Source organism: Rattus rattus, chromosome 16, assembly GCF_011064425.1.
Source record: "Rattus rattus isolate New Zealand chromosome 16, Rrattus_CSIRO_v1, whole genome shotgun sequence".
Classification (NCBI taxonomy): domain Eukaryota; kingdom Metazoa; phylum Chordata; class Mammalia; order Rodentia; family Muridae; genus Rattus; species Rattus rattus.
Window position 1 is genome coordinate 28,499,284 of NC_046169.1, and position 12,775 is coordinate 28,512,058.

The following is a 12,775-nucleotide window of genomic DNA, read 5'->3' on the forward strand; positions in this document are numbered from 1 at the left end:
GGCAAGGTGCCACAGGAACCCCCTGGAGCAGTTCTTGGGTGAGTTTCTCTCAGTGTTGTTATCCCAAGTTGAGTTCGACAATGCTTTGTAAGGCAAACCAATACATTTTTGTCTTTACTGAAGAATCGTGAGGTGGGGTAAACCAAGGCTCAGTGCTCATCTCCCACTGTCTGTGGGGTCGTAGTTCTTCTCCATCTCGGGTCCTTTCACATGTTTGCTACAGCCAAACATCCTTCTGCTTCAGGAAAACAGCCTTTTACCATGTTTGCTTTAGCAAGACATCCTTTTACCTGTGTGCTCCAGCAAAACATTGGCCATAGCTAACTCTCCGAAGAACTAAAGTTTCTACTTCACCTTGCCCTATAGGACAAGCTGTTGTACAAAAAGAGTCCAGATAAAAGCTGTGAATCTGTGGGCGGAGAGATAGCTCAGTGGTTAGGAGCACTGACTGTTCTTCCGAGAGGTCCTGAGTTCAAATCCCAGCAACCACATGTTGGCTCACACCCATCACACCCTATCTGTAAGGAGATCAAATGCCCTCTTCTGGTGTGTCTGAAGACAGCTACAGTGTGCTTATATACATAAAGTAAACAAATTTTTTAAAAAAAGGTGTGAAACTCAGTGCCCGAAGCCCGACAGTCCACAGATGTGAAACTGGAAAACCCAGGGGAACCCTCACACTCCTAGTTTTTACTCTAAAAATTTGAATCAATAACTCAAAAAACCAACCCAGTGGTGGCAGCTTTCATCTTTCTTGGTCCACAGAGTAAGTTCCAGGACAGCCAGGGCTGTCTTGAAAATCAACAAAAACAAACCAACCAGAAAAAGCTCAAAAAAACTAAACAACGCAGTCTTTAAATGGTCAGTGAAATAGTCAGTTTTCAGAAGACGAAATGGAAGCGGCCAATGGTAAAACAACAAAAGTGTTTAGCCAGGACTTAGGAGATGGCCCAGGTGCATTAAATTCCGAACACCCACGTGGCCATGACAAGCGTCTGTAATTCCAGTTCCAGGTGATCCAATGCCCTCTTCTGGCCTGCCCAGGCATTGACACATTGTCTGCTGGCAAATAATAAAAGTAAACCGCAACCTTACTAGCCATCAGAGAAATACCTATCAAAACTATTTGAGAGGTTGGAAAGATAGCTCAGTAGTTAAGAGCACTCTGCTTTTGCAGAGGACCTGGGTTTGGTTCTCAGCTCCCACAGGGCGGCTCACAACCATCTGTAACCACATGAGATTTTTACCCCAGTCAAAATGGCATCCTATAAGAAAAAATAGGGGTTGGGGATTTAGCTCAGCGGTAGAGTGCTTGCCTAGCAAGTGCAAGGCCCTGGGTTTGGTTCCCAGCTCCGGGGAAAAAAAAAATACTGCTGGAGAAATGGCTCAGAGGTTAAAAGCACAGACTACTCTTCCAGAGGTTCTGAGTTCAATTCCCAGCATCCACATGGTAGCTCACATCTGTAATGGGATCTGTTGCCCTCTTCTGGTGTGTCTGAAGACAGCGACAATGTACTCATATAAATAAGAATAACTACATCTTTTAAATAAAAGAATAAAAAAATGAGCCAGGTGTGATGGTACTTAATCCCAGCGGGAGGCAAGGGGAGGGAGGTGGATCTCTGAGTTTCAGCATAATTTAGGACACATGGAAACGAAAATCAGTATGGAGGTACCTCAGAATTCTAGATAGACCGGCCATAAGACCCAACAATGCACTGCTGGGCGTTTACAAGAGAACTCCAATGCAGCATACCACAAACACACTAAACTATGCAACCAGCCTGGTGCCCATCGAGGTAAAGAACGGGTGAGGAAAATGTGGGCTATGTAAGTAGGGGGTTCCTTTCAGCCACAGGAAAACAAGATTAACCTACTAAGCAGACTAAGCCAACCACAGGAAGACAAATACTATATTTTATCTGTACATCCTAGAATCTATAAATACAGAAAACCACACATCCCATGGATGATGTGAAAGTAAAGCTGGGGAGCAAAGGGGTTAATGGATGGGGAGGAAGGTGGAGAGGGGGTGCGTGCCCGATACATTATAGGCTATGTGAAATTGCTTTAAGAAATCCAGCATAATTTTAAAAAGATGAAATGGAGTCTGGGTTTAGTTTTTTTTAGGACAGAGCTCCATTATATAGCCCCAGCTGGCCTGGAACTCTATATAGGTCAGGCTAGCCTCAAATTCCTAGAAATTTGACTGCCTCTGCCTTCCAAGTCCTGGGAATTGGACTTAGATCAGTTGTCAATCTTTTTTTTTTTTTTTTTTTTTTAGTTGTCAATCAATCTTTGTGACAATCGCCTTTATCTAGTGAGCCATCCCAAAGACCCCATTGGTCTCCTGTAGTCCAGGCTGTCCATGAGCACACTGTGTAGCTGGCATTGAACTTATAATCCTGCTGGCGCTCACGCAAGTGTGTACTCCTGACCCTGTCTGTCTCCATCTTCTAAGGGGCAAGGGAACAGTTGTGTGCTAGCACTGCTGGCCCAGTGCCACTTTCCTTAGAGCTTGGAGACTAATTCCCAGCCTTCTGGATACTTCAGAGCATCCATCCCTTGAGTCACCCTGATTCATCCAGGAATGTTCCAAAGCTGTTGGAGAGGCAGCTGGATGAGCTGGTCCTCAAACCTCCACAATGGACATCAGTGAATAAACGATCCTTCCCCAGACCTGCTCCAGTGGTCAGTCAGCATTGCCGGGTGCTTATACAGGCCTGCTTTGGTAACAGGAGAGACGCTTGCCCTCTCAATCAGCAGGAAATAACAAAGTAATCATTTTCCATGTGCTTAGAAGGGCTGAGCTGGATAGCCCAGGCTACCATCCTCCCTGCCACATATGACAGACTGGAGCCGTATACACCTGTAACCTCGTCCTTGATAAGGATAAGGAATTCGAAGGATCAAGGCAATCCCTGTGGCTGGTGAGCAGAAAGGGCCAGGAGCGCCTCCACGTGTGTTCAAGTGTGAAAGGGTCTCATGTAGCCCAGGCTAGCCCCAACCTCCAACCGACCCCCTTAGTTGCTGGGATAACAGGCATGCAAAACCATGCCTGGTTTACGCAGTGTTAGCTATTGTACATTCTAGGTAAGCACTCTACAAACTGAGCTACACCCCCAGTCTTCAAATAGTTTAAGAAAAGGTTTTCCAGCCCAATGGCTCTCCCCCGTGTAGGCATCCATGCTGTCAAAGAAGAGGACGGAAAATCGCGGGTCGTACGTGTGCTATACCTGGGTGACAAGCTTCAGAGTAGCAGAATGAACCTAAGGGGAATGGTCAAATAAAGAATGAGATCCCTGAATTAGGCAATGTTACATAGCTTCCTACAGAATCTTCCAGAACTGTCCCACCCCTCCCCACCACGCTGCATCTTCAGTGCCAGTCTCCAGAACAGTATGTGGCCGCCAGAAGAAACCTTTATAATCATGCCCGTAGGGCTGGCAGTGGTTAAGAGATCCTGAGTTCAAGTCCCAGCAACCACATGCTCTGAAGCTAGCAACAGTGGACTCACATACATAAAATAAATCTTTAAAAAAAAAAAAAATCATGCCCATAGTGCCAAGTCCTTACCCTCTGGCATTCTGGGGCCTTCCAAACCTCAGCTCCACCCAGTTCTGTTCCCATTCGTTAAAGTCCAGGCGCCGGGCTACTTTCTGGCCCTTTCTTCTAAAAGCTTCGCCTCCGCGCTCAGAAAATGTGAGCCTTCTGGCTCCGGTTTCTGCAGATCTCTTGGGTGACACTGAGTCCCCGCAGTTCTGTGCGTCCTCATAAAACAGTCCCTGGGATTCCCAGTGTTAGCCTCCAGCTGGAATTTGAGTTCCAGAAAAGCTGAGAGTCCTAGCGTGGCCTTGGCAAGGTTACTGGGCTACTTGAAGATCTCTCTATTTGGACACTGTGGGTGTTCAAAGGGCGCACAATACGCTGCAATAGTGGTTCAGGGGCCACCAGTTATAGGACCTCCTTGAAAATACAATGTTTCCTACTCGTGGCATAGACCCTTCCAAAAAATAATTCTTTAAACTAAAAAGTGGAGATGCCGGGGATTGAACCCGGGGCCTCATACATGCAAAGCATGCGCTCTACCACTGAGCTACATCCCCTGACGAAAACCTGTGTTTTCCGGAATAGATAATGGCGATGAAATGCTTGCTGTTCTAAGGTTTGTTTCGGTTTTTTGTTTGGTTTGGCTTGGGGTTTTTGGCTTTCTTTTTTTTTTTCTTTTTTTTTTTTTTTTTTTTTTTTTGGGTGGGGATTGTGGTTTTTTTTCGACCTCGATTTATGATGTTGGTGTCATGAGTTGAAGTCTCGGAAGAAAGGGAAGAGGAAAGAAACTGAGAGAAGAGAGGGAAAAAGCCAGAGAGGAGGAACATAGAAGAGGGAAGAAAACGTGTGCCCGTCGTTATCTGTGTCCTTCTATATCCCTATGTCAGGAAAGGCCTGAGTATGGCTTGTCCTCGTTAGTATAGTGGTGAGTATCCCCGCCTGTCACGCGGGAGACCGGGGTTCGATTCCCCGACGGGGAGGCTGAACAGTAGATTTTGCATTTGCATTTTAGGACGTCGTGAATGGGTCCTCATCCCACCTTCTCATACTCTCTCCTACTTTCGTGAGTTTCATAGACCCCGGGTCTCACTTAGGTTGGCATGGGTAGGAAGGAAGTCTGATCCTGGCTATCTGGCTGATGTAAACTCGTAAGAACGCTGCTACCCTACTGGCTGACAGAGTAACCTTCCTCATCTTCCTCATCTTTTCTTAACCACCATTTCCCATTTTTGCCTTGAAGATTGGTTTGTATTTTCTTTATTTATTCTTAAAAGCCAAATAAAAGCTTTCATTGAGAAAGCATACCTCAGTTGCCCACGTCTCCCCAGGGTTTTGCTTTGTTAATTCCTGGTTGGCCTGTAACCCCAGCAGGCCTTCAACTCCAGGAACAATCCTCCTGCCTCAGCCCCTCCAGTGCGTGGCTTACAGAACTGCCTTTTTAAAAGGTTTTGTTTTGTGTTTTGAGACAAGACTTTACTTATCCAAACTGATTGTTTTGTCTTCTTTTGTTTTTTTAGATTTGTATTATTTTATATATAGTGTTTTCCCTGCTTGTATGTATGTGCACTACGGGGGTGTGCCCGATGCTTGTAGATGTCAGTAGTGAAATGAGAGTCCCTGAACCTGGAGTTGATGACTGTGGATGTTGGAAATCGAGCCAGCCTGAACTGCTACTGAGGTCAAGGTTATCCTGAGCAACTTAGTAAGATCGTTTCAAAGTAGCGATTTAAAGTCTGGGTGTGGAGTGTTTCCTTACCATTGAGGATGTGAGGTGGGGTCCAGACAGGAATAGGATTTCAGAGGGAAGCAAACTTTCCTGCTTCCTCTACATCGTCCCCAAACCCGGTAACTGAACTCAGTCTGGGTCCAGTCCAGGAAAATGGGCAGGCAGGTATACATCCCAATGATTCCGCACGGTTGTAGTCATTCTCCCCCTCACCCCCCACACACTTTAAAAAAAAAAAATTTATTTAGATGGTTGTGAACCTCCATGTGGTTGGTGGGAATTGAACTCAGGACATCTGCCGGTGTTTCTAATGGCCGAGCTCTCTCTCCAGTCAGATCTATCTATCTAGATATTTATTTATTTATTTAATTACTTAATTACTTACTCACTTTATAGTCCCGCCTTTCAGACAGCCCCTCGCCCCATGCCTCCCTCCCCTTCTCAGAGAAGGGGAAGACTCCGCCCCCTACACCCCCCATACCAGCAAGTACTTCAAGTCGCTGCAGGATTAGGCGCATTCTCTCCCACTAAGGGCCAGGGAAGGCGGTTCAGTTAGGCGAACTGGATTCACAGGCAGGCAACAGAGTCAGGGACAGTCCCCGCTCCAGTCCTTGGGAGACCCACATGAAGATCAAACCGCACGTCTACATGGATAGGTGCAGTGCCTAGGTCCAACCTCTTTGGTTGGTGGTTCAGTCTCTGGGAGCCCCGAAGGGGCCAGGTTACTTGACTCTTCTTGTGGTCAAGGTTACTATTGGTCTTCTTGTGGAGTTCTTGTCTCCTCCGGGTCCTTCAGTCCTTCGCCTAACTCTTCCACAAGAGTCCCCGTGCTCTGTCTAAAATTTGACTGTGGGTCTCTGCATCTGTTTCAATCTGTTGCTGAGTTGAGCCTCTCAAAGGACAATTATTCTAGACTCCTGTCTCCAAGCATAACAGAATACCATTGACAGTGTCAGGGATTGGTTCTCAACCATGGGGTGGGTCTCAAGTTGGGTCTGTCATTCGTTGGCTATTCCCTCAGTCTCTGCTCCATCTTTGTCCCCGCACGTCTTGTAGGCAGGACACGTTGTAGCCATTCTTTCGAATCACATTCTGACGTATTAGATATTGTCAGGGCTGAGACACACTAGGGGACACTTAGGGGACTTTGGTTTGCTAAATTTCGCGCGTGGAAAGGTGACCCACACTTCCCACCAAACCATCATGCCAACGCTCGAGCATCATTCCTCTTCTTCTCTCACTCCCACGTCAAGGCCATCAACAAGCCCTCTCCACGTCACTTTCCAGGTCCTCTCTTGCAGATGTGGCCCAAACACTACAGCTCCAGGTTGGACCACCACACCAGGGATGAGGATCCCTTCTGCGCGCGGTTGCCTCTCTAGCTCACTGCTGCAAGCTCACAGGAGCCGACCTCCGGGACCTCACTTCCTACCCTTGCTCCGCAGGGCAAACAAGCCTTCTGCATTCTGCTCCCCTTAAGAGGAGGAAGCAGTCGGTGTCCACCCCTAGCTGCACATGCTTTGTTTCCCTGTGCTTCGCAACTGAGCCTGTGTGCACAGATATGAAGAGCACGCTTGGAGGCCGGATGTGAGTCAGGTGTGGCCCTGCCCAGGCAGAACCTCCTTCCACGGATTGTTTACTGTTAACGCCTGGCAGAGAACTGCATTCAGAAATGGCCCAGCTCCTTCTCCGAGAGGAGAGTGGGGAACAGAAGGAGCAGATCTCTGAGCCGAGAGGGACTCAGTCGAGCGTTGTTACTCGCTCGACAAATATTTAGAAAGCATCTACTAAGCGGTGCCAGCACTGGGCTCTTCAGCAGTAGCTGGGGGCAGCCTAGGCGTGTACTTCCAGTTAATAGGGAAAATAATAAGTACATTTGCAGTGGACAATAAGGTCCCGGGGGTTCCCAAGGACCTTCATAGATAGTGGACTTAGGGGATGCGCAGGTTCCCCAGTACATCCGTAACTCAGAAATGAGACGAATAATATGAATAAATTTCTAGGCATCAAAACTTGGAAGAGCCAGAAACTGAAAGCCTTAGAAACGACAAGGAGGAGAGAAAAAACGAAGCAGCAGCAACGGCCGCCGAAATAGCTCAGTTGGGAGAGCGTTAGACTGAAGATCTAAAGGTCCCTGGTTCGATCCCGGGTTTCGGCAGCTCACGTTTTTCCCGCATTCATTTCCAGTTTGTTAAGAAGTCATTGTTTTCTTTCTTCATAAAATCCCGGAGCATCGTACACGGAGGTAGAAGGCTCAGGAAATTTACCACATTTACCACCCTGTTCTCCATAAGAGTGAATGGACGTGTTCACTAAAGCAAGTGCACACCTTCTGCTCATGCGCGAATTCGTCACTGTGATGTTTGATGTATGCTGGTTTATGTATGGCGTCTTTAATTTTATAGTCTAAATCCAGGCGACAAAGTAAAAAACCTAAGTAGGAAAGAGACAGTGCAAAAGTGTAATTCAATCAAATCGAATCTATTGTTATGGAATTCAAAGAATCTTAAAGGGGCCTCTTGCCAAACCAGCCTTCAGCTCTCTTCCTCGTTAGTATAGTGGTGAGTATCCCCGCCTGTCACGCGGGAGACCGGGGTTCGATTCCCCGACGGGGAGATTGCTAAACCTTTTGCTACAAGCTCTTGTTTTTTATTTGTCTTTCAATCTGTTTAAATTCTTCAACTCCCACGAGTACGTTCAGTAGAATAAGCCGAACGTATGGTACAGGGTCTCAGCCCAGGTAGCAGATCGTAAGAAAGACACTGTTCTCCGGCTGCCATCTTTTGGTTGTCCTCGGTTCTCACAGGATCACCATGGACACCACGACCCGGCATCCTCCAACACCCTGAGACCCAAAGGCAAGATGGTGTGGGACGTCACACATGGGGCAGGGGCATGATGATGTAGGATGCAGCAGCCCTTTTTGCTATTACTGCCACATCTCGTGCTCGAGCATCCAGGCTTTGTCCTTGTTGACTGTCTCAGTGAGCGTCCGGGCTCAGAGAGGTCAGGTAACCCCAGCTGCTATGCCCAGCATTTTTACAGACGACGTCAGGCTCCAGTTGCTGTGAGCGCGCTAATGGGTCTGAGTAGCAGGTCATTTGCGGGTACAGTATCCACACAGGAAATGATAGGCAGTCCCCGGGTGCAGCATAGGAAGCTTGGGATCTCTCCTCACGGCTCCCAATCAAGAAACAGCCCCCTCTTTTCACCCAAATGTTGCATTTTACATTCTTGCTCCAAAGTTGAGCCGTGATGGTGAGGTCTCGAACTGTCTGGCCAATTTTATATCCAGAAAATTCTTCCAGAGGTGAGGAAGGCGGGGGTGGGGGTGGGGGTGTTTTAAGCAAGCTTATAAACTCAGTCCTCGAGGTTGGATAGCGTCTCAAGTGTGAGGAAGCAGAGAATTCTGGGTGAGGAACACTGGGGTCAAGTCCTCATCTATTAGGAATTTATGTATTTTTTTATTTATTTCTACTTTCTGTTCTTGGAATCGGGGAGAAGTTTACCTTCTATGAAGGCAATAATGAACACTTATTTAAAAGAAGAGGTAATTTAAGTTGCCAAATCCTTAAGGCTCTTTTAAATAAATACATACAATTTTAATTTAAAAGGAACTAAGAAGGGGGGAAAAGACAAAAACAAAAAAACAAAACCCATAAGCCGTTAAACAATATAACTAGGTTTCCTGAAGGCGGTGGAAAAGCATCAGGGGATGTAGCTCAGTGGTAGAGCGCATGCTTTGCATGTATGAGGCCCCGGGTTCGATCCCCGGCATCTCCACTTTTATTTTCTTGGTTCTTGTTTTTGACCATTTCTGTTTCTGGGTCTTTGTAACAGAATGTCGCCAGGAAAGACATCGCTAGTGCGATGACCTCTTGGAACTGAGAGTTTTACATTCATTCTTCTTCTGAAACCTGTAAAAATTTAAATATGCATCTCTGGAAGGGTCATACGAGAGCGAGCGAGCGAGCAGCAAAGCAAAGTGGCGACCGATGACCGGGTGGGTTTTGTTATTGAACCACTCTAAAGGTCGAGGAAGGACCATCAGGGGAATTTGCATGTCGTATCTCCGGGACACTGATTTCCGGGGCGCAGGAGTGCAGGGCAATGGAGGTCCAGCTACCCAGGCCAGTGCCTGGGTTTGCGTAGCAGGCTCGGTACCTGATAAGAATGAATGACGTACGCAGGGCGCTCTTCATACCCAGGGATGCGCACACGTTGCTTGCGAATCTTACCATTCAAGTAAAGATGCACTTTAATTAAAAAATAAAATAAAAGATCCCACAGGTTCTGCATATCAGGTTGACAGCACAGTGGTTAAGGACGTCACTGTCACCGCATCCCTGTTCTTGTTCTCTGGCTGTCCCCGCACCCACTCTGTACTCGCAGACACCACCTGCCTCAGCCTCCTTAATGCTGGGATTAAAGGCATGTACCACTATAATGGACCCTTTGTTTTATATTTCTTTTTTTTCTTTTTTCTTTTTTTTTTTTTCGGAGCTGGGAACCGAACCCAGGGCCTCGCGCTTCCTAGGCAAGCGCTCTACCACTGAGCTAAATACCCAACCCCTGTTTTATTTTTAGGCTGTTATTTTGTATTTTATTTTATGGGTATCGGTTTTTTTTGTCTGCCAGTTTCTGTAGGAAGCATCGTCAGAGGCCAGAAGGAGTGGATCCTCTGGAACTAGAATTACGATGACTGTGAGCATCACGTGGGTGCTGGGAACTGAATCTAGGTCCTCTGCAAGAGCAGCCAATGCTCATAACCACTGAGCCACCTCCCCAACCCCATAAAATGTATAGCTATCATAGTCGCCCCTCACATTGCCAGTCGGATTCCTCCAGGCTCGTCCTATCCCCATAACCCCCTTCCAAATCCATACCCCCATACATATATGTGTGTGTGTGTGTGTGTGTGTGTGTGTGTGTGTGTGTATGTGTATATGAGTATATGTATGTATGTATGTATATATGTGTGTGTATGAGTGTATGTGTATGTGTATATGTGTATATATGTATATATGTATGTATATGTAAACTCACTGAGTCCAATTTGTGATCCAATGGATGGGGCATTCACTGTTAACCTACAGGGACCCTCCCTTCCTGTGTGCCTGTGTACCGGAGGCTACCGCGGAGATCTCTGGCCAGGCCAGGTGGGAAGGTTCAAGCGAAGGGGAAAGGGCAAAAGCAGGAAGGGGGAGGTGCCTCCGCCTCCTCCACTGCTGTCTCTGCGGTTGCAGGCAAAGCTCCTACCGTCCCTGCAGGGTCTCTGGGGCTTCTAGCCTTAGCTCATCGTTACCAGGCTTCCTCTCGCGGTCCACCTTCCTAGCAGTGATTAACTAGCCCTGGCTCCCCATCCTCCTTCTCCACCAGTGTCGGAATGTTGACTGGCTATTGTTGCGAAACCGGGTTTCACAAGATAGCTCTGTGCGGCTTGAAACTCACTGTAGACTAAGCTGGTCTTAAACTCACACAGATCCACTGGCCACTCAAGTGCTCAGATAGAAGGTGTGCTTTGAGGCCGGCTCCTATTAACATAACTGTAGCCATTTTTACGTTCAGTCTCCATTTTGCTCAAAAGGTGGAAATCAGGTTCTCAGACTCCACTTCTCTGAAGTAATCATTTGTAGCTGACACTGAAAATTTCTCATTAAAGGTCATAAGGCTGTGGTTTTAATACTCGTGCTCTGTTATCTTTTTTTAAAGGCTTATTTATTTATTTTTATGTATATGTGTACACTGTAGCTGAATTTTCAGTCACACCAGAAGAAGGCATCAGATTCTATAACAGACGATTGTAAACCACTATGTAGGCAGGAATTGAACTCAGGACCTCTGGAAGGGCAGTCAGTGCTCTTAACCACTGAGCCATCCCTCCAGCCCTCTCTGTTACCTTAATACTCCAGAAAACCCCCAACCACCACCTCACGTACCTCACCTGATAATACTTTGTCTAGTTAGCCAAAATATAATATCACTCCTGCCCCTACCCCCTTGACTTCTGAACTGACTTTCTCTATAAAAAGCCTGCCCTGAGAGCAATGTTACAGTTTGGCTCCAGGGTCCTCTGTGACCCTGATCGATCAGTCTTAGTGTGTGTGTGTTGGGGGTGGTGGGGTGAGTTAATAAATTATCCCTATCTGAGATGGGTGTTTGTGTGACTTGTGAGGCAATTCCTGAACCCCAACATGTGAGTCACTACTACCAGCTTATTTTCTTTTCTTCTTCTTCTTCTTCTTCTTCTTCTTCTTCTTCTTCTTCTTCTTCTTCTTCTTCTTCTTCTTCTTCTTCTTTCTTCTTCTTCTTCTTCTTCTTCTTCTTCTTCTTCTCCTTCTTCTCCTTCTTCTCCTTCTTCTTCTCCTTCTTCTCCTTCTCCTCCTCCTCCTAGAACTCCTACATAGACCAGGCTGGCCTCAAAATTCACTCTCCAGCTGCCTGCCTCTGCTCCCCAGCGCTGCTGGGATTAAAGGTATGAGCCACCAGCTTCCCTTTCTTCCCTCCTGCTCTACCTTTTTTGTCTTTCACCTTCCTTTTCTATCTTTTTAGCTATCACTCTCCCAGGGCTATTCATAAAGCTCCCTTTTGCTTCTTTTGGACTCCCTAGTTTCTTACTCACAATTCACATGCATCGATAAAAATCCACAGCTAAGATCCCCATATAAGAGAGATAAAGTAGCCCAAGCTACTTTAGTTAATATACTATTTTTCAATTCCACTCATTGTCCTGCAAACTGAATAACTTTTTTGTTTTTCTTCCTGGCTGAAGGTCTTTTATTTATTAATCCTTTGACAATTTCACACATGTAAGCAATGAATCTTGATACTATTAACTCTCAACTCTCCCCTTCCCACTCCTGACACCCCCAACCATAGTCTTCTCTCCCCTTATATCCAAGCTTTTTTTTTTTTTTTTCTTTTTTTCAGAGCTGGGGACCGAACCCAGGGCCTTGCGCTTGCTTGGCAAGTGCTCTACCCCTGAGCTAAATCCCCAACCCCTTCTTTTTTTTTTTTAATTTTATTTATTTTATGTATATAAGTACACTGTTGCTGTCTTCAGACACACCAGAAGAGGACATCGGATCCCATTACAGATGGTTGTGAGCCACCTTGTGGTTGCTGGGATTTGAACTCAGGACCTCTGGAAGAGCAGTCAGTGCTCTTAACCATTGGGCCATCTCTCCAGCCCCCAAGCTTTTCTTTGTAAAATTTTATTTATTACATGTACTATCTTCAGAAACACCAGAAAAAAGTATCAGATTTTATTACACATGGTTGTGAGCCATCATGTGGTTGCTGGGATCTGAACTCAGGACCTCTGGAAGAGCAGTCAATGCTTTTTTATTTTTTTATTTTTTTATTCTTTTTTTCAGAGCTGGGGACCGAACCCAGGGCCTTGCGCTTGCTAGGCAAGTGCTCTACCACTGAGCTAAATCCCCAACCCCGTAGTCAATGCTCTTAACCACTGAGCCATCTCTCCAGCCCCCTAAGCTTTTC

At 46.4% G+C, this 12,775-nt stretch overlaps 5 non-coding genes across 5 annotated transcripts; 4 read left to right on the plus strand and 1 right to left on the minus strand.

The window, feature by feature from the left end:
• Positions 1–4,034: 4,034 nt before the first annotated feature.
• On the minus strand, positions 4,035–4,106 carry Trnaa-ugc. The gene has a single exon. It is a non-coding gene; the product is annotated as a tRNA-Ala (tRNA).
• Positions 4,107–4,457: 351 nt separating this feature from the next.
• Positions 4,458–4,529, plus strand: Trnad-guc. Its single transcript has one exon. It is a non-coding gene; the product is annotated as a tRNA-Asp (tRNA).
• Positions 4,530–7,360: 2,831 nt separating this feature from the next.
• Trnaf-gaa lies at positions 7,361–7,433 on the plus strand. Its single transcript has one exon. It is a non-coding gene; the product is annotated as a tRNA-Phe (tRNA).
• A 386-nt stretch (positions 7,434–7,819) lies between these two features.
• Positions 7,820–7,891, plus strand: Trnad-guc. Its single transcript has one exon. It is a non-coding gene; the product is annotated as a tRNA-Asp (tRNA).
• A 1,095-nt stretch (positions 7,892–8,986) lies between these two features.
• Trnaa-ugc lies at positions 8,987–9,058 on the plus strand. The gene has a single exon. It is a non-coding gene; the product is annotated as a tRNA-Ala (tRNA).
• The last annotated feature ends 3,717 nt before the right edge of the window (positions 9,059–12,775 follow it).